Source organism: Gallus gallus, chromosome 1 (genome assembly GCF_016699485.2).
Source record: "Gallus gallus isolate bGalGal1 chromosome 1, bGalGal1.mat.broiler.GRCg7b, whole genome shotgun sequence".
NCBI lineage: Eukaryota > Metazoa > Chordata > Aves > Galliformes > Phasianidae > Gallus > Gallus gallus.
In genome coordinates, this window is record NC_052532.1 from 39187539 (window position 1) to 39208461 (window position 20923).

At 42.3% G+C, this 20923-nt stretch overlaps 1 protein-coding gene and 1 long non-coding RNA gene across 9 annotated transcripts in view; one reads left to right on the forward strand and one right to left on the reverse strand.

The window, feature by feature from the left end:
• LOC101749434 overlaps positions 1 to 13181 on the reverse strand; it is a 71374-nt gene extending 58193 nt beyond the window's left edge. For both annotated transcript variants that reach the window (XR_001465560.4, XR_005848205.2), the window contains exons 1-2: positions 12985 to 13181; positions 11367 to 11528 (exon numbers count right to left, since the gene is read on the reverse strand). This is a non-coding gene — a long non-coding RNA (uncharacterized LOC101749434). The remainder of the gene's footprint in view (positions 1 to 11366; positions 11529 to 12984) is intronic.
• Positions 13182 to 13390: 209 nt separating this feature from the next.
• The window catches only part of SYT1 (synaptotagmin 1), a 346410-nt gene continuing 338877 nt past the window's right edge, over positions 13391 to 20923 (forward strand). For 6 of the 7 annotated variants that reach the window (NM_205171.2, XM_046914478.1, XM_046914451.1 and 3 more), the window contains exon 1: positions 13391 to 13680. The gene's annotated coding sequence lies outside the window, so the exon portion shown is untranslated. Of the gene's footprint in view, positions 13681 to 15011; positions 15086 to 20923 lie in introns of those variants that run through there. The other variant, NM_001396954.1, reaches the window with a different exon arrangement.

A 20923-nucleotide genomic window follows, 5' to 3' on the forward strand; every position in this document is an offset into this window, starting at 1 on the left:
TAGTGGAAAGGCTGGCAGCAGAGGGGCAGTCTGACAAAATGATGTCTGACATGGTGCGGATGAAGCAAAAGTCTATCATTGAATTCCTGCATTTCCTGCTGAAAACAATTGGACCCACTGACATTCGTTTATACTTGATGAACGTTTCTGGAGACCAAACAGTGGATGTGAGCACAGTGAGATGGTATATGGTGAGTTTCAACAGTGGTGACGATGGGTCACCTCTGCTGGTGCAGATTTTTACAAGTGGGGCAGGCAGGCTCTTATTCATCACTGGTGAAAATGCATAGTTAGTGGTTGTGACTGTATTGATAAATAGTGTTTTGTAGCTGAGAATTTGCTCTGTCAAACAGTGTTATGCTACCTATTCTAATTTATCCATGGAAATAAATAGGAGGCATTTCTATTGAACTGACCTACATACATATTACATGCAGTGATAGGGAAGGAAAAAATGAGCAAAATGATGTTAAATATAAACAAGACGTTGAAACTAAAGGATAGTAATAAAAAGTACTCTCACAGCCAAACACATCTCTCAGACTACGATGAACAAAGGCCAGAAAATACTTGAACTATAAAAATACCTTAATTTACATGACGGTATCCACATATTCATGACCAATAAAAACAGATATGGGATCAGTTAGGAAGAACTGGGAAGAGTCCTGGTCATCAGCAGTCTCGCACTTTAGATTATATGGGTTTTCCCACCAAGAGCTCCATTTTATAAATTCTAAGTCACAAACGTCCCAGATTCCTGTAATATCTTTAGAGAGATCTTGGTACTCTGATAACTCTGTTATCAGCATAGTCACATGTCGGTGCAATAGATTACATGATTCAAACCAGAATATATTGCTGAAAATCTTTCCAGAAGTCTACAGCAGAGGATTCTCACACGCCTACTTTAGGACTATAACATTATACAATACATTAGAGGCCGAACGCACAGAGCAAAATAAGGGCTTAATTACAGTTCCTGTGTGGAACATTATAAATATTGTTAGGGATACAGAAGTCAAGATAAGAAACCAGAACTGAAAAATTACTGATGAGAAAATCGTTTTAGAAATGACATCCTGAGGCAGAGGATATCGATGAATAGTAATAATATTCAATGTCAGATAGTGCTGATGGCTCCAGCAAGAGCTGCAGAGATTATGTTTATCATGATATTAGGCACTTCTCTGTGGCTTATTAGGTGAATCCTAATTCAGTCAGCCCTCCAATTATGTCTCAAGTGGTATGATCCAAAGACAAAGATTACTCTGTTATACTTCCTCTCATGCAAGAATACATTCATTTTTATTTTTATTTTTTTTAACTTGAAGAATAAATATACAGTGCTCTGGGAGACAGAGGAACTATAGAAGGAACTGTTACTGAAATTGTATTAAAAATGTAGCTCTAGAAAGTGAGACTGTTGCATATTTTAAGGTTGCTCCAGGGTATTCCAGCAACCCCTTGAAGTTAAAAAGAATAATATCAGAAAGAGCCTTTTTCATCTTTTTCCAGACAGCACTAAACTCCTTTCAACTCCAAAACAATCTTCTAACTCACAGAATGTTCTCATGCTATCAGAAGAATTTCTTCATTGCTATACTAGCTTTACTACTGTTATACTAGCTTTACTACTTTGTTTATCTTAGTATTGATATTTTACTTTATAGACTACTTTATTTTTACTAAACATACTATTTTTAGTTTACTCTTATATTACTTTGTTTTCATTTCTACTACCTCTGTACTAGCTTGGCTGCTATAGTAGTAGCTTTACTACTTCTGTAGTACAAGTAAACATATTAGAAAGCATAATACTTCATTGTAGAAAATTCAGGTACCACCCTCTCACTTCAGCACGAATCTGTGCCTGACAGCTTGGAAAGGAAGTTTCCAGCGTATGATGAGAAGGTAGACAGAGAAAGCAAGTAACAGATGCAGTGGTATCTATTTCGAGGTTGGATTATTTGAATGAACATGCAAAGAAAGAATACAAATCTAGACCTGCAACTAGTTATCCATCTACATATACATTTGTAGAGGTGAAACATGGACTAATTTTGTACGGCTGCTGGAAGCAGCACCTTGATGCATGCTGAAGTTTCCATCCAAGGCATGCACACCAGTTGCTTCCACACTGCTGCCATCTGCAGAATACATCAAGAAGGCATGGCATGTCTCACATTAGTTTCACCTGACTATAAAATCTTAATACTTGCAAATCATTATAAACCATTATTTTGCATTCACTGCAACTCAGTAGCTGTTTCAGACACACGCTGTGATTATCCCAGGCAGTGGAGTGCTTTCTGTCTCCCAAAAGCCTCAGACACAGATCACCCCAGCCACCCTAAATTTCCAGTCAGTTGTCACTGATTTCCACTCCTCCACCAGGAGAACCTGGAGAGAATCTGTTAAGCAAGCCCAGAGGGTGGATTGGGCCACGGCGAGTTCTAGTCATTGCTGACTGGCAACTTTGAACAAATGATACTAATTGCAGCTAGTGGAACTACATCCTTTTCCAGACTGGGAATAGCTGAAAGTAGGTTGTCAGGATGACATTGCATTTCAGGATGAGAATAATCACATATGCCCAGTGCATGGCATACTCCTCTGAAGCTCCTGATTCTAGAAGCTATTTTGAGTCATCACTCCTTCAGGCTTAGTCATTTCTGGTCATCAGTTTGGACTGGGAAAATCTGCTGTCAGGATAATAGATTAATAGACTTGAATAGTTCCAGAGGATTTCCTATCCCTATCCTTCTCATGTACAAGGTACTACACAGATTTCTCAACTTCTTGGAGCTATAACGGATGCTCCTATCACCAGCTGATCACCATTTTAGGAGATACAACTTTGAAACAAGAGAAAAGGATATACCATTTATCCTGTAGACCTTTTGTCACTTACAGAGGCTGCATAACTAGCTACAAAGGGCAGGATACAAATTGCATACTTGCAATTTGTACTCATTGTGTAGGAGAAAAACAGCAACCCCAGTTTACAATACGTCAGCAATACTGATTTTATTAGGTACCTGCTTGTTTGGCCCTCTATAGCTTTTTGAAGATTAAGGACTCTCCTATCATAGCATGCCCCAGCAGGACAGGTCCCCCCACCTAACACTCCTGTCCAACGTAGCAATAGGCCGTGGAAATTGATCCCATTAAAGAGCTGCTCAGATATCATCTGTACATGTGCAACATAAATGGAGACTTCAGCAGGTCTAATGCTAACTTCTGAGCTTCAGTAACAACAGATACTGTTCCCTTCTTAATATTCTGTTCAAGTGCCAGCTATTCTGTGCCCTGACACTCTCATCTCAGAAAAGGCTGTATAAATCCAAATGTGGCTGGAGCTATCCTGGCTTAGCCTGAGACATGTGAGTACGAGGGCAGAGGTTGAGGCAGAGATAGTGGCAGATGACCTGGATGGGAGCATCTGCTAAACAAAATGACTGCAAGCATATCTTGGTCATACCAACCAAAGAAGTAACTGTCAGGACAAGACAGCATATTTGTGTTCTTCAGTGTACATCATTCAATTTCAAAACTAGCACATAGCTATAAAATCTTAGCGAAGCTGAGCCTCTGGCAAGCTGATTAGGAGCTATTATACCAAATAGGGATGGTTGCAGCCCCTCATAGGTTGGCTCATAGCCACCCTGAAATCCATTTCAGGAAGCTACCCCAGTTTTGACTAAGGATGGGCAAGAATATATGCAGCCTTTTGGTTCTTCTATTTGTATCTGTAATTCAGACAAACATTTTCAGCACATCCTTGCAGCAAAGAAGACTAACTGCATCTTCATCTGTATCAGCAAGAGAAAAGCCATAAGATCATGGAAGAAGTCCTCCTTTTCTATTCAGTACTTGAATGACTACATCAGGAGTGCTGCATCAGTTTTGGGCACTGCTGTACAAGGAAGACACTGACATCCCAGACTGAGGTCGTTAGAGGGCCACCTGGATGGTGGTGGAACTTTCTTTCTTCAAGACACTCAGAAATTGACTGTACAAAGCCCTGAGCAACCTATTCTATTTGGACCTGATGTGAGCATGTGGTTAAATCAGATGACTCCTAAAGATCCATCCCAATCTAAGTTGTTTTATAATTCTATGACTAGATTTTACTAGCAGTAAATTTTCATGTCTGAAATTAGCACATAAATATCTCAAAACATCGTTCTCATGTAGCTCTCTAACCAGAACCAGGAACAGGAACTGAACCCTAAATGGATGCGCTGCATATGTAAGTCAGTGTGGATTAGATGTCCTTGCACAGGGGTATATAGGTTGTTGGGATCCCTTTGGATGACTGTAAGCTGGACACACATGGAATGGTGCATCCACAGTGAAGTCAGCCAAAACACTTCAGAAGTACCAGCTAGTGTCTGTAGGCACACTATAAGATGCCTCTTGTGGGACAGCCTCCAAATGTGTCCACCAACATATGGGCAGTACATAAAGTCAGTGGCAAAACCTGGGAGTGGAACAGCATGACAATATTGAAATATGTACAATAAGCTTGACTGGAACATTTCTCATGTCTGATCATCACTAGAGGGTCAGTGCTGTTTTTCAGGGCTGCTCTGCTGACAGTAGAACAAGAGTACCAACTGCAGACAGAGGTGAATCTATTGCCATTGTGACTTCTGTAATCTATTTCAGCTCAGCCTTGCAGAGTAAAGTAAAGTGTGTCACAGTAAATGAGACATTAGATTGTAATTAAACTGGCAATTAAACTGTAAATAACTTCAGCAAATAACCTTTTTTTGCTCAAAGAAAGCTGCCAAGGTTTTTTTTAGAAGTGACTGCAAGAAAAATCAAACAAGTTCTCCTTAAATTCAAGTACAAGGGAATACAATAGAAATCCTTTTTGAAAAAGTCAAACATTTTTATTAACCCATGTAACAAAAAAATATGGCATGGCCATTTTCCTTTAAAGAAACAGTCTGGCCAGACATGAAGCTTATTAACTTTCAAGGGAACGATCAAAGTGAGGAAGGAAGGAAGGAAGGAAGGAAGGAAGGAAGGAAGGAAGGAAGGAAGGAAGGAAGGAAGGAAGGAAGGAAGGAAGGAAGGAAGGAAGGAAGGAAGGAAGGAAGGAAGGAAGGAAGGAAGGAAGGAAGGAAGGAAGGAAGGAAGGAAACACCTTGAACAAGACTGTTTGAATTTTGGAAAGATGACTGATGATTATAATGATTATAATGCCTTTCTGTGATTACGGTGGAGAAAGCATGTGTCATAGGTTCTAGCAGAAGGAAGAACGTTAAGGCCTGAAGGAGTGCACTGTATGTCTCAGAGTAACTGGTCTCTCATCTTCAGAAAGAACATTTTAATTGAGAATTCCAGCATCAAAAATCACTTCTTTGAAAATCTGCACTTAAGGACAAGAAGATATTGGTCAAAATCCTTAAACTAATTAGTACCAAACATTCCTCTGAGCTGAACTTTTTCCTGGGATCAAAGTACAAAGCTTAAAGTAGCAGGCTTTCAGCCAGACCCCGCTATGGGCAAGAATGAGCTCCTAGTGCTGAGAATCTTTATATTTTATCATCATCTCTGTCTTACATTTCTTTGAATCTTCAAAAATTTGTTTTATTTTTTTCTTCTCTCTGTTAAGTAACATACCTGACTAGGTACTTGTGTTCACATACAAACAAGAAGTAAAACAACCAATGGCTCAGTGAGTTGTCCATTACTCAGTAGGGAACAATGTGCTGTCATACTTCATCATCAGTCATAATTCTGTTTTACCTTCGTCTTTAAGATAAAAGGACTGATCCCATTTGTTGCAGAAATAGGTTTAATGTCAAGGGTGAAGAGACTGATGGTGATTGTCCAGATCATTTCACACTTTGGATTAGCAATGCTGTCACAAAATATTTTCTTGGGTGAACAGGAAGGACAGAAAAGAAGGAAACTAAGAAGGCTGGTAACTAAGAAGGTCAAAAGCAAAAAGCTAGGAAGGTGATAGGTGATTCTTTTTCATGGATTTATAGCACCTGGAGAAGGTGTTACTGCTGCAGACTAAGAACTACTCAGTAAGGACAAATCTATGTCCCCAGTGTGCTATTGGAGCCAGTTCCCTTAAAGCTTCATATTTAAACTCAGGATTTGAATTAAAATTATTCCATGCTACATTAACTTCTTTGGGTCTCTAAGATAGCTTGATTTATAGAAGACAACAGTTAAACTTTTAAGACGGAAGGTCTGCTACTGGTTTATCTGTGCAACTGTGAGAATTAAGTTCACTGGGTAGGAATTATTTTTATTTTGCCTAAGCTTTTTAAAAAACAAGAAAGTTCTAGTAAAAAAAAATGAACATTTTATAATGATTAAAAATTCAGGTTTGACTTGGATAAATATCTATCAGGGTTCGCAGAAGTGACATTACCACTGACCTTATCTTAACAACACAATTACAGTCAGAGAGCTCTACTCCCTTCTGCTCTTGTGGTATGAAGGATATGGCATATACTATAGAAAAAGCAATGTGGGAAACAAAACAAGCATTTTAGGTCACAAACAAAATGGTGCTGACAGACAGAATTGCCAGAGGTAACTAGTTTACTCTCTTGCTTTTAGGCTAAAACATAGCTATGAAGAAACTGAAATTAAAAATCCTTCTCTCCTAATTGTATTAATGAGACATAATTTCCAGTTCATTTATCCATGTGTTTTGGAAGCTTTTATGCTGAAGAGTAGTCTAAATATCAGAACTGTGAAGAGACTGCATTTCTGTAAAGGAAATAAATACATTTTTTAAAAAGGACAGAAAATATTATGAAATGGTGATTGCTGTAAAAAAAATACTGACATTTTTATGGTTTAGGATTTAAACTATAAATATTAGGATAATTTCACTGTGCCTTTGAATGAAATGACTGTGTGAACCAAATGCAAACAAACTCCTTTGAGATTTTACTTATCAGTCTACTGATATTATAATGTATTTTCTGAAATTTAAAATATGTTGACTAGCTTTTACCCTAGTAACAATCCTATTTTTTTCATCACATTGATGTTCCTGGGAAATTCTGAACAGCTGAATGCCTTATCATGCTTCAGGGCTGTGCTGGCTTTCTGGTAATTCTTTCTTATGTGTCTTCTGCATGATATAGATCTTGTGGAAATCTCAAATTAGAGACATCAAGTTCAGGAAGCCTGAATCCATAAGACTTCACCTACACCTCAGTGGTATCTTCTAATATTTATTTTCACCCTTACTCTCTTCTCAGGGTGGTGTTAACATAAACATATTTTGCACAAGCAACTCATCTGAGACTTTCAAAACTGTAACAATATCATCCTTATTTTGTAGTGAAGACCATGGAATGACACAAATGTCTCTTATGTGTATTATAACAACTTGAAAAGACCTTTCTTGATGTCTCAGATTTAATATGGACAGCCATCACATGGAATGCCAGAATGGCTGAGGTTGGCAGGGCCCTCTGGTACAATCCCTACTCAGGCAGGGACACCCAGAGCAGGATGCCCAGGCCCATGTCCAGGCAGCTTTTGAAACTCTCTAAGCTCTCCAAGATTCCTCTATGTTTCTGGGTAACACATTCCACTGTTCTGTTATATATAAAGTGTTTCCCAAAATTTAGGTGGAACCTCCTGTGTTCCAGTTTGTGCCCATTGCCTCTTATCCTGACATGAGGCTCCACTAAAGATAGCCTAGCCTCATCGTCTTTGCACCCTATATTCAGTTATTTATAGACATTAGTATGTTCCCTGCTGAGCCTCTATATCTTCGGGCTGAAAACACAGCCCTTTTTTTGTGATTTGTGAAGGTCAGCTCCTCAAAATTAAATTAGAAATCCCACTTCCCATTCTTTTTATGACACAGTCATCCATATGATGCATACGGTCACCAGTGACAAAAAATTTTACGCTGGGGATGCCATAATGCTCACCACCATAGAGTAAGATTGGAAATTAATAATGCCTAGGCACTCTGGAAGTCATGGTTCAGTTGTTCTTTATTTTATATAGTAGATTGTACCTGAAGGTGAAACCAGGACTTCAGTTCCCTTCTTCCTATCTGCACTGAAAATACTGTTTGTCTGGAGTACTATTCTGAGCACCACTTGGGAGAAAACTGATTTTCAAAGTGAGGAAGAAGATTAGGGAAGTGTAGTTGACAACCCAAAACAGAATCCTTGAACTAGGGGCACCATCTACAGGGGAACAGACTGACACTGACTCAGATCTGTCCTTGCATTCACAGCTGACATCTCTGCAAAACATATGCAGGTTCATTTGACTGCCCTTGAACTCTCTTATAAGAGAATATTTCCATTTTCATTTATACCACTGCAGTGTCCAGGAGCCCTGGGCAGAAACCACGAGCTCTCAGTGTTAGCTGCTATAGAAATGCAGATTGAAAGAGAACATCTCTGGCTAAAACAACTCAGAGAAAGCAGCAGCAAATGTGTACAGACCAAACACAAGGAAACAATAAAATCAAAATGACACACTGAGACAAATATCTGTCAGTGGACTAACAAGTGATTTGATTTTATCCTTTGAATTTTAGCTGGGATTGAAAAAAAAAAAAAAAAAAAAAGCCAACACTTTTCTCTCTGTATATCCAACTCACAATATCACACATTGCTCCAAAAATCATCTTCAAAATATATGTCATATGACACGTGCTTTAATTACTCCAGTATTTATTTGTTGTATTGACCGTTAATTCTCACCTTTGAGACTTGGATTTCTTACTTTGCTTTCATGTTTCATGTCTGGATTCCTGATTTAGAATGTACCTACTAAATACGTTAGTGTCAGCTAGTATATACTGTGGAAATATCATTGAACTCTGTTGGACGACAGTGTCCTAAAGTGGGATTCCAAGCTTTTAATTTTCAGCTGTACACACCAGCCCTTGGATGCCTTTCAACTTGGAATACAAACAATAAAGAGTGGGTGTTTCATCTGCTAAGATGAGAAGTTTCAGACATCTGTGCAATCGGAACATGTTTAAATACTGTCCCATTCCCCTACTCAGAAGGTAATTCCTTTGTTTTTAGACTTATAATAAAAAACTTTAAAAAAGACCGAAACGAAGGAAAAATAGGAAGAAAATAATGTGGCAATGAAGTAGGAAGTAAAAATGTTGTCAGTTAAAAATAGGTACCTGTGATCTTGGACTACACAAGGTTGGTGAATAATTTCATCACGATGACACGATTCAATTCCTGTTAGTTTATGGTTCTAAATTCTGCCTGATAAGTAAATTAACTGCCATTGATATCATTGACTCATTCACCTCCTGCTGATTTGCCCTCCTGATTTGCCGGACTTCCCAGCTTGTACATCTGATTGTGGTAGTGGTGATACTTGGTCACACAACAGCTGATGTACAAAAGGAAACTGATGGCAGCTTAGGCCCAAAGCCAGAGCCCTGATTGCTGTTTTTGGTATGCTACTAGTGTTGTCCTTCCTGAATTTGCCTCCGTTCAGTGACTGCCATTGTAGTACCTGCTCTTTATATGCCATAAAACTTGCCAGGACAGGCCTGAGATTACTTCAGTTTCATTGACTTTGGCCCAGGCTTCTTCCTTGTTTATAGAGCAAATGGGAGTCTTTTACTTTCAAAACCTAGCTTTTACAGCTCATATTGCTTTCTAATCTTGAGCTTTTATCTTGAAGCCATAGTATACAGAGAATGGAAAATAGAAATTGCAAAGGCAAACATTGTATCCTTTCTGCTCTTGCTTTTTTATTCAAATTCTTCCCAGATGCTCCCATACGTCTGGCTCAGTCAAAGTCTAAATTAAAAACAAGGAATATGAAGGATGATTCAGAGTCAGTTTCTTTGTTTGTACTTATAAGGATTTCTGATAGAACTTCTGAATGGTAGGCACTACTTAAGATTCTGTTTTGATGCACATTAAAAAATAGAATATATCTTTGCTTTGGAACATAATTTTGTCTGGTTTTGCATATTTCTTATTTTTTTCTCATGACAGAACACATTTCCTGAATGCAACTGTGAAAGACACAACAATAATAACAATAAATACATGAAGGTTGCTCTGAAAGCAATACCTCCTTTTTATTATGTTGGTGGATGCTGGTGTTATGGCAGTAGAGGTTGAACCTTCCCACCTATATTCCAGTGCATTTTGTTGCCGTGTGACAGATGGCAGCAGAGGAGCAGTCTGACAAAATGCCATCTGACATGGAAGTGCAGACGAATTCATCCACCTGGGAAAACTGATGCCCATTTACCTTCACTGACAGTTGCTGAATGCTTTTGGAGACCCGACAGTGGACATGAGCACAGTGAGGTGGTGGGTGGTCCGTTTCAGCAGTGGACAGTGACATGAAATATAAGCCATGTTCCAGACAGCTATGCAAAGCGTCTCAATCAGCTCCTCTGTGTGAATCAGGCTATTACAACCAGGGAACTGTGTATGGAGCTTCAGTGCACTGGAAATGATGGCAGTAATGCTGAAATACTGCTAAGCTTGTGCCACATGGGTCCCACAAATGATCAAATAGGAACAGAAAGAACATCATTTGCACCTATTGAAGAAACACAAGGCTGGGGCAGTTTCCTGGATTGCATCATTACTTGTGATGAGATGTAGTGTCACCACTACAGAGTGGATTCAAAACAGCAGTCCATGAAGTGGTGATGAAAATTCCTCATCAAAAAAAGTTCAAGATGCAGCTCTCAGTGCATAAAGTGATGTGCACTGTCTTTTGGGTTAGGAAAGGGGTGATCGTTCTGGCTTCCCTGGAACCCAGGCAAACCATCAACTACATCACAGCACTGTCTGAGTTGAAGGCTTGAATTTCTAGAGTCAGGAAAGAGAGAAAGACAACCTTTCTCTTGCAACATGGTAACACCAGGCCTCATACCAGTTAGCAGACTGTGGAGCACATTGCCAGTTTTGGCTGGACTGCCCCACCACACCCACCATAGAGTCTGGATTTATTGCCTTCTGACTTCCATGTATTCAGGATGGTGAAACTTGGACTGCATGGGCAACATTTTCCTAGCAATGGCACCATCATAGCCACTACAAAACAATCAGTCACCTCTGCTTGTGCAGATTTTTATGAGCATAGCATGCAGGCTCCTGTTCGTTGCTGACGAAAATGCACAGCTAATAGTGGTGACTACGTTGAAAAATAGTGTAGGTGTGTAGGTGAGAATTTGCTCTATCGAATAGTATTATCATGCTCTCTGTGTCTGTTGTAGTTTGAGAAATAAATAGGAGAAATTACTTTCAGAGTGACCTACGTACAATGATCTGTACTTTGTGAGTGGTAGTGCTTGAGTGGCACTCCAATCACTTGTCAAACGCCTCCTAGCTTTTCCAAAATTTCCACACCTATTCAGGATGTGTTCACCGTCCCTCAAGTGCCACAGCCTCACAAGCTTTCATTAACGACATGACTTGATGGTGACTGCCCATTTTGTTGAGGATGCAGTGGTTAAACAGAACTTGCTCACGGGACTGGAGATCTCTCTTTGCATGAAGAAGCTACTGGGCCTAAAGGGAAATGAAGCAAGTGGGTGTGAGAAGGAAGGAAACTTTGGCAGTGATTTCTCAGTGCAAATTACAAAGCTCAGGGGCAGACATGAGGTGCATTATCTCCTTCGACCTACCAGACCCTACCAAACCCATCCTTTTATCTCTCTCTATATATACATATCTGTATGGAGCAGATTGTACATGGTCTGCCACAAACAGAGAGCAAGAAAGTGATGCGAAACACTCTTTAGGACTACTTTTATATTGCATTCTTATTCATTTCTACCTGTGGACTAAGAAAAGGCCATTGAGTTTAGATGATGTGTTTTGCCTTCACCCAAATCCAAAGACAAGGAACACAGTGCCCAGTCTTGAGAACACCAGAACGCTGCAGACATCTGGCCATACGGCTGTTCCAAATACAGCACTGAGTCCCTGAGGTTATCAGCATTGAGATGTGCGGGTTTTTTAACTGACCAGATATGTGATCCCACAACAGTCCTTGAGACCTGCTGCACTGGGGGAGAGGAGGAACCCTATTTTTAAATGGCACAAGGTGGTGTGGGTGCAGGTGACTACATGTCTACATTTGCATCTACACTATGATGGCTCCTCTATGCAGCCCAGCAGAAACAACACTCACTTTCCTTTTCCCCTTTCTCTCTCACAACAAAACATTCCCTCACGATTTATAACGTGACAAGCAGACCTCAGGGCACTGAGGGGATCAGAAAATATTTCTTTGAGCTGAGCTAAAGGCAAATACCACCACCACAGCAGGACTGAGGATTGACAGGGTGATGTTCTGCTGACAGCGCATGTAAATGCCCATTCCTGACATGAGCCTGGGACCTCCTTGACTTCCTGTGACCTGCGAACAGCAGCACGCAGAAGGGGCTCTTTGCCAAGATTTGCTATTTATCATATTAAAGAATAATTTGGATAACTGTCACTGTGGTGCATACTAAGTGAAGCCAACTCCATGGTTGTGAATACATTACCGTGTACTCAAGTTTTCTTGTAACAGCTGTAACTCAGCAGCCTGCTGTGCATCGAGGCTGGGCTGGAACCGCGTGCTTACTTGGTATCCTGCAACCAGCTCAAGGTTATGGGAAACCCTCCCATAAATATCAACCTATTATTTTTACAGTTTTGCAAACGAAATAACGCTTCTTTCCCATTACTTTGAGGTATGCAGCACTGAACCAGGCTGAAGAACAAAGAACTTTATCCTGTCGTGTTTTTGAAAGCTGAACTTGCATCCACATCTCCTTCCATTTCCCTCCGGAGCCCAGGCAGCTCTTTGCGTTATATTAAACATTAGATAAATAGCATAGATCTAATTAAAAGTTGAAGAAATGCGCTTCCGTTAATTGAATTCGTCCCAGTTACATTTCGCAGAGCGGCGTTAATCAAAGCTCCGGGTCACAGCGGCCGCATCGCGGCGGCGAAGTTAACCGCTCCGTGCCCTTACCTGCGCACACGCACGGTCCGCTCCCCGCCAGCCGCGCACCCCGGCCACCGTCGAGGCTCAGCGGGGAGGGCGCGCCGCAGCGGGAGGGCCGCGCACCGCCGGGCTCGGCAACGGCACAGGGCACCGAGCTCCCAGCCGCCCTGACAGCCGCGAGCCGGCCCCGCGCCCCTCCTCGGAGCTCCCCGCTCGCCGTGCCCGCGGCGAAGGCGGCCGCCGTGCAGCGGGGATGCCCCCCGCGCCCCCCCGCGCCGACCCCGCCCGACGGGGCGGTCGGGGACCGCGCGGCCGCGGGATGGGCGAGGCCGGAGCGGCGGCTCCACCCATGGTGGGCGCGGGGCGATTGGCTGGCGGCGGCCGTCTCCCCGCCCCGCAGCCAATGAGGGCGGCGGGCCGGGGGTGATGGGCTGCCTCTCGCGGGAGGGATTCCTGGAGACGCTGCAGTGTGGCGGCGCTCCCGGCGCCGCGCATCCCCCGTGCCGCCTCCGCCTCCCCGCCCGCTTCGCCTCGCCCTGCCCTGCCCGCCGGCGGCCGCTCCTGAAACTTAGCGTCCGCCGAGCGCGGGGGGTCGAGCAGCAGAACCGCGCGCGGGGGCGGTCCGCCGCGCACCCCGCTCCGCTCCGCGCTGCAGCCTCGCCCCGGGAGGGGCCCGGGCAGAGCGCTGAAGGACGCGCCGGCGGCGCCCGCCCCGGTTGCCAGGTAAGGAGGCAGCGCCCCGGGGCCGCCCGTCCGCCCGCGCGGCGGCGCCTCGAGCTGGGGGCCGCGGTGCGGGCGGGGCGGCGGCGGCGGCACATGCTCCGGGGGCGGCCGCCCGGGGGCCGCTCCGCTGCCGGGGGGCGGGGGCTCCCCGCGGGGGGAGGGGGCGGCTCGCACAAAGGGGCGCCCACGCCCGCTTCCCCCCTCCCCTTCCTCCCTTCCATCCTCTCCTCTCCCCGTCGTCGCCTCCCGCTCCGCCGCCGAGCGCCCGCTGCCCCGCGGCCCGGGTCGGGCTGGCGGAGCCAAGTCGGAGCTGCCGCTGCCGTCGCCGTGCCCTCTCCCGGGGCACCGCGCCCCGTCCGGCGGCGGCGGGGCGCGGCCCGGGGCACGGCCGTGTGTGCCTGCAGCGCCCGGCCCGACCTCCCCTCCGTTGCCGTTCGCTTAGCCGCTTATTTATTTTTTATTTATTTAAAGCCTCCATTACTTAAGCTGTCACGCTAATTCATTTTCATCCCCCGTGCGATTTCACGTTGGTTTCTCGGATGCTATTTCCCTCCTTTATGCATACCGCTGGCTTTGATTTCTCCCTATCTTCTGGTCCGCCTTGTGCGCTCCCGCCGTCTGGGTGCAGGATCCGTGCTCTGTTTAAAAGTTAATTTGGCTTATCGAACTCCTCTAGGTAGAGTAGTCAGCAAGTGGAGAGGAATGTTAATGTTTCTTTTGTTTCAAGTCTTCTGAAATGAAGATATCAACCGACTGCCAGCTCCTGGTAGTCACTATAGTAAGTAAATTAAATGTAGTCATTGGAATGAGGCTTTATGGCACTTCCAACAATCTGTAATTCAATCATCTCTGATACAAGCTGCCTTTTGCTATTATTCATCAGACCCAGCTGAGTGATTTCTGTCAGATGGGAAGTGGTGGAGGGAAATCTCTAGGTAAATGTAACCGAAAAGCTTTCCATGCGGAGTCCTAAATGAGCGCAGAAAGCACTTGGCCGCGATCTGGAGACAGATGTTGGCATCCAAAGAAATCATTTCTTTTGATTGTCAGGGGGATGTCAGCTCTTATTTCCCTTATTGAACAGCCATTTGCAAGTGAAAAAGAGGGACCTCTGCGTTTATGACCTTGTAAACTCAATGCAAAACGCTGTAATTCGGTAGTATTTCACTCACTGAAATACCAAACTGACCTTTGTTCAGAACACCGTCGTTCTGCATGCACATACGTGTTGTAGACCACGGCCGGACTATGGATCAGCACCGGCAGTATTGATCCTTGAAGCAGTGGTGTGGTTGCTGCGCTAATCTATTGCGTGCTGTTTAAACTGCTTCATTGTCTGGGAGAGTTGTTTCGTCCTGAGGAGCGTGAGATGATGGTTGTGGCTCCGGGAGGAGTCCCCTCCCTGGTGAGTGGACATGCAGAGTGGGGTGAGAGTTGGAGGATGGCCCTGGGAAGGGGGAGCTTTGGGGCAGGAGGACAAGTGGGCAGCGAAGTCATTTGCTCTGAGAGTATGTGAGCTGACATCTCCTGCCATGCCTAAATAAACCTGCTTGGAAAAAGTGTGAGGCGATTCCACGTGTGCCTGGAATAGGGTTTTCTCGCTCCTTGTTTATTTCTTGGAAACAAATGACCTGATTTTATGTCTTGAGAGTCAAATCTATAATATATTTAATATATATATTTCTTACAAGCATCTGGAATTGCAGTTCCATTAGCGGTGTCCGAGGGGAATATACTTTACCAGAAGCTCAGTAATAGACCATATTATAGTTGCTCAAAATTTGCATGCATGCAATTCATAAATTGAAAACTACATAGCTTAAAAACATAGTGTAGGCAGCTCGAGTGAGAAGAGATAATTTAAAAAAAAGAACCACAGGGCAGAAGATAATGACATACTGTAGGAAATAATCATACTCCCGCACTTGCAAAAGCATGAAATGTTCCAGTGTAGCCATTTCATACGAGCCCAATTTTCCTTCACATTAAGAGTGCCTAAGTGAGCCTTATTAATGTTTGATGCCAAAGATGCTAAATCCATTTTGAGGGTTGATGCTGGGATTTAAAGAGGTAGCTCATAGGCTGACGGTGCCTTTCTAACACTTCCCCGGAACAGATGTGAAAGTCACCATTTGCCGAGTGTGTGCCACGGCCGTGCGAGTGGGGCACGGTGCTCCCTGTGATGGTGGCAGACCTAGAGCCTTTTCACAACTACCGATTGAAAAAAGCAGTGTTTGGTGTAACAACCTGAAACTTTCTTCTACCTTAATCATAACTTCGATCAGCTGTTAGAACCTGGGAAATGTTCGGCTTTGGTTTGCGTAGTAGCGTAGAAGGTGTGAGATAAGGAAAGGTTCTGTTTGTCAGAAACCTAGGGGAAAAAAATCTATACTTTTCCAGCTGGCATAGAGAGACCGGAAACACAAAATCAATTTTTATGGTCTTTTGGCAGGGTTGGCTGTTAGACTTAAAAGAAGTCATAGCTCAGGGTCTTGGCAGAAGTTCTTAAGCCACTCAGCTGTACAGAACTAAGTTAACTGATGTTTCCTGACATGAAAATGAAGCTCTAATTTAGCATAATGCAGTTTTTCTTGCCCATTCAGTGATCTGATTATGATTTTTAAAAATATTTGTGTAAACGAGTGTGGCTTTATGTTTATATACACATTGAAACACACAGGGATCCTCACTGGGAAGGGAGTTCCACATAAAAAGCTTATGCAGCCCCGTATTATGTGCTGCAGGAGAGGTGCTGGAGTTTGCAGCGCTGTTGGCAAGAACAAGATGATGTTTCTGTGCATTCTAGAATGAAAGCGTGGAGGAGTTGTTATGCACTGATCCCAGGAGCTCCTTTCCTCTGCTTCTGGTGCCCATAGACGTGTGCCACAACATGAAGAAATACGTGATCATCTGATTTCCTTTGGCTCTCTCTATAGAATGCTTGTTTCAAACATTAGTCTGTATCTAAGAAGAAGCTTAATTAGAAACCCACATAAGGGAGGCTTGTTAGCCAGCAATGACTTTGTGTTTACCGCTGACATTTACTAAAGATACTTGAGGTTAAAATAAAAGCATTTGCCAGGGTGAATAAACAAAGCATTACGTTAACAAATATTTTCAGGGTCTTTATGTACAAATGTTGTCTTCGCTGGAGTAGGCTTTACTCCTTCCTAATACACTGGTAAGAGGGGGGGGTTAGGAAATGCTGGTTATGCTGCTGTATCTCTTGCAAAAATACCGGATACCGAAGCAGGTGGATTTGAGGGAAGAAACAGACAGCAGCTCTTCATGATTTCTTTTGGTGAGAGGATACAAGCAGCTACAGGTGATGTTAGTTAGAAGGCACGCAGAGCAGGCGAGTGCTTTGTACGAGCAGTGTGTGGAAAAAGTTTTCTGGTTTAAATAAATTATGCAAGAATTATTATTTTTTTTGAGACACATAATGACCAAAAGCAAGGGATTTGCTGTAAGAGGGCAACTCTCAGTGCTGCTTTTGCCCTATCAGAATGCTTTAGAGTGGGCTGCTGTCTACTGGTTTTGTTTTTTGTTGTTGTTGTTGTTTGTTTATGTTTTTTTTTTTGCTTTTCAGTGCATTTCACAGTTCTTTCATGTGCTATAAATCCTTTAGAGGAAGCCAACAATTTCTCTTAATCTGTGTTCTTATCGTTACTTGTCTGAATGCATTTTCTCAGAACTGTGGGCACTGAACACTTTTCCATCCTAGAAGGAGTGATGTTGCCATCTTCTAAATTTCGAGAGATTTGCCAACTCAAGATGTCACCCTTTTTTCTCCAGCCTTCCCTGAAGATACTGGTAGAGATGTGTCAGAACACAAAGTGAATCCAGAATGCCTCCAGTGCAGCATTACTATCTGATAAGCTACTTATACCTTTATTTTGAAATGGAAGACCATAGAAATACAAAAAAGTATTACCAGAAATTATCCAAACTAGCTGGTTATCAGTAACTCTGGGTAATTATGCTAATACAATGTTTCAGCAAAGTGAAATGTATTTAGAAGTAGCTAAAACCAGTGTGGGTATTTAATGATGCTGCCTATAAGTTTGTCAGGTTTTATGGGGGTACCCAAATGTATCGTAACTGAATAAAGTAGGCAAGGTTATAGTGACTTGGTAGTACAGTGACTCAAATACAGGAGAATATGTGCCTCAAAGCTTCTCAGTGATGATTTAATGAAGCTGGTTATAAGCAGAACTTGCAAATAGACTTCATGCCCTTTATCTGAAGGGTATTGGGTTCCCATGTATTGTTGAAAATCAGTGTAGCAGTTGCAATATGGGGAAGCTGGTAAGCATCACCCAATGTGGCTTTGAGACATAAGATTGCCAGCAAGCTGCCTCGTTTCCATGTTTTTGAACAGCCTTGGAAACGTGACAGCTGGAGTGATTGGAGTGTGTTTGTGGAAGGCACTGTGGAAACAAAGGCTCCATGTGAAGTGGTTTACCTGGTTCAGGATACTTTCTGATAGAAATGCATTGCCTAGGAAGTGTGTGTGTGTGTGTACATCATTGACAAGTGGACATTAAATATAACTCTTCTTTCTTTGAATGTTTAATTACTGTTTATTACATGCATTTTCTTCTATTTTTTTATTTCCTTCCAAAGTTACTAAGAATATTTCTTTATAATTATATTTCTACTTGATTTTAACATAAAATGTTAGAAATGAGAGAAATTCTTAAAAGCTTGTGTGGTAATTACAGTTACTTTCCCTTAAAAGACATGTAACTTGAATGCTGTAAACTTGAAATGCTGTAACTTGAAATCCAGTGTCACAGTGCCATTCTGAACCAGTGTCCTAGAAGACACGATCTGTTGGCAAATATTTGAAGGCTTAATGTTGCTAGCATAGTACATCCCAATTTACATTGCTTAGAAGGAAATCAGTTTTCATTCAAAAATGCAGAGCAAACTTTTGGTCTTGAAATTGCAAGTTTTGTGTTTTGACTTTAATAAGACCTTAGATTTAGCTTAGGCTAGTGTCCAGGTAAAGGAATAGTATTGTAGAAGGGCACGGTTGTCTGTGTGAACAGGTGATTTTTTTTTTTCTTCTTTTTTCTCCCCTTGATCAAATGCAGATGAAATGCACAAGGTCTGCTCCAAAAGTAATGCCTCCTATTTTATTATGTTGGCCCACAATGTCAGAGGTGGATGTTAGTGTTATGGCAGTAGAGTCTGAACCTTCTCACCAGTATTCCATTATGCTTTGTTGCCATGTGCCAGGTAGCAGCAGAGGGGCAGTCTGACAAAATGATGTCTGACATGGAAGTGCAGGTCAAGCAAAGGTGTGGTGTTGAATTCCTCCATATGGAAAAGATAGCACCCATTGACATTCATCAATGCTTGCTGAATGTTTTTGGAGACCAAACACTGAATGAAGATCAAACAGTGGATATGAGCACAGTGAGGAAGTGGGTGATGTGTTTCCACAGTGGCAACAACAATGTGAAAGACAAGCTGTGTTCCAGGCAGCCATGCAGATTTCTACAAGTTTGGCATGGAGACACTTTTTCACTGCTGGCAAAAATGCACAACTAATGGTGGTGACTATGTTGGCAAATAGTGTTTTGTAGCTGAGGACTTGCTGTATCAAATGGTGTTCTAGTGCTTTTTGCATCTGTTATAGTTTCCATGGGAATAAATAGGAGACATTACTTTCAGAGCAGTATATGGCAGTGAGGAATCACCATCTCCATTACGCCAACTCTATTCATTATCTTTAACAATGATCTGAAATAACATATAGAATCCATATTCATGAGGCTAAAATTGGAGAAAGTGCATCTATGATCGACTATATTCAGTTGGTTTCTCATCCTACTACATCACAATGTATACCTCAACAAAGTGAACTATAGTATTCTTGCCTACTTCTTGTTAAAATTATCAAATAAGTTATTGGGAGTCATTCTGTGAAAAGACTTAAGGATTACATCCAGGGAACAGCATCTGTCATTGTTGTTGAAGAGCTGAGAAGCCATATGCAGTCATAAACACTGAATTGTTGAAAGTACAGAAGATGCCCGATGTTGAAGGCAATGCTAGACAACTAGAATTAGTTTAGAGAAGAGATCCAGTAATGCTTTGAGATGTGTTAATTGTGCACCTCAATGAGATTCCAGCAAGCTTTGCATTCTCTTTGGAAAAGAAAATGTACCTTCCTTGGTTCCTTCATAGTGAAAGCACCATTAGAAGTAATAGTATAATGTGTCATGTGGCAACCTGTCTGGGTCGATAAGCTGGAGGAATTCAGGCTAGGAGATACCAATTTTTATCTACTAGGATAGTAAGTGTATGGAGCAGCTTACTGAGAAGATATTTTTCTACTTGAAGCCCCTAGATTGGTCTTTCATCTCTTTTTTTTTTTAACTATACTTAGTACAAGCTCTAGTTAGAATCATACAATACAATCATAAAGGCTAGAAAAGACCACTAGGGTCATCCAGTCCAACCATTAGTCCATTATAGTTCTGATATAGAAACTGCTGGAAGAAGTGATTTTTTATTTTTTATTTTTTTTTTTAATTTGTGTTAATCTGTGAGAACCAGGCTAGATTGTGAGCTGGCATTGTGACCATGGAATTGCTGACCTGTTGAACTTATTACCATTGTCTTCCATTGAGTCTTTTGGATGAGGGATGAGTGTGGTTTTTTTTTTTTTTTTTTTTTTGTAGAAGGTATTGTAACACATTACCTTTGTAATGTGAAGATATGTTGTCAAAACTTCTCTTAAGCAGTCCTTGTGTTTTATAATCCTATTTTGTCCCACCTTACTTCCTTACTTAAAGGAAATTTCTGTATATGTAACTAAGTGGCTTTATTCTTTGAGATCTGACTTTAAAGCCCACTGAAATAAATAGAGCAGTAATTAATCTTCTTCCTCAGTCATGCCCCTAAATCATATATTTAATAACAAATTATCTTTAAAAAGAGAATACATTTTATTCTTTCAAGTGTAGGATACTGGTCCTCCCACGTCTCATCAGTTTGCCCAGACCTGTGTAACTGTACTTCATTTGCAAATGCCCAAGATAACAGTGCTGCCTGAAGGACTGCATTCTGCCAAGCCTGCTCTGGAGCTAGCTTTGCAGGTGGCAGTCCTTGTTCCTGGCATCTGAGCCAGAGTGCTCTGTCTGGTGCATGCTGCCTTGCATCATGGTGGGTAACTTCCTGTGGACTGCAGTCTTCCCTGTCCTATTTCCACCTGTTGGTACCAATAGCT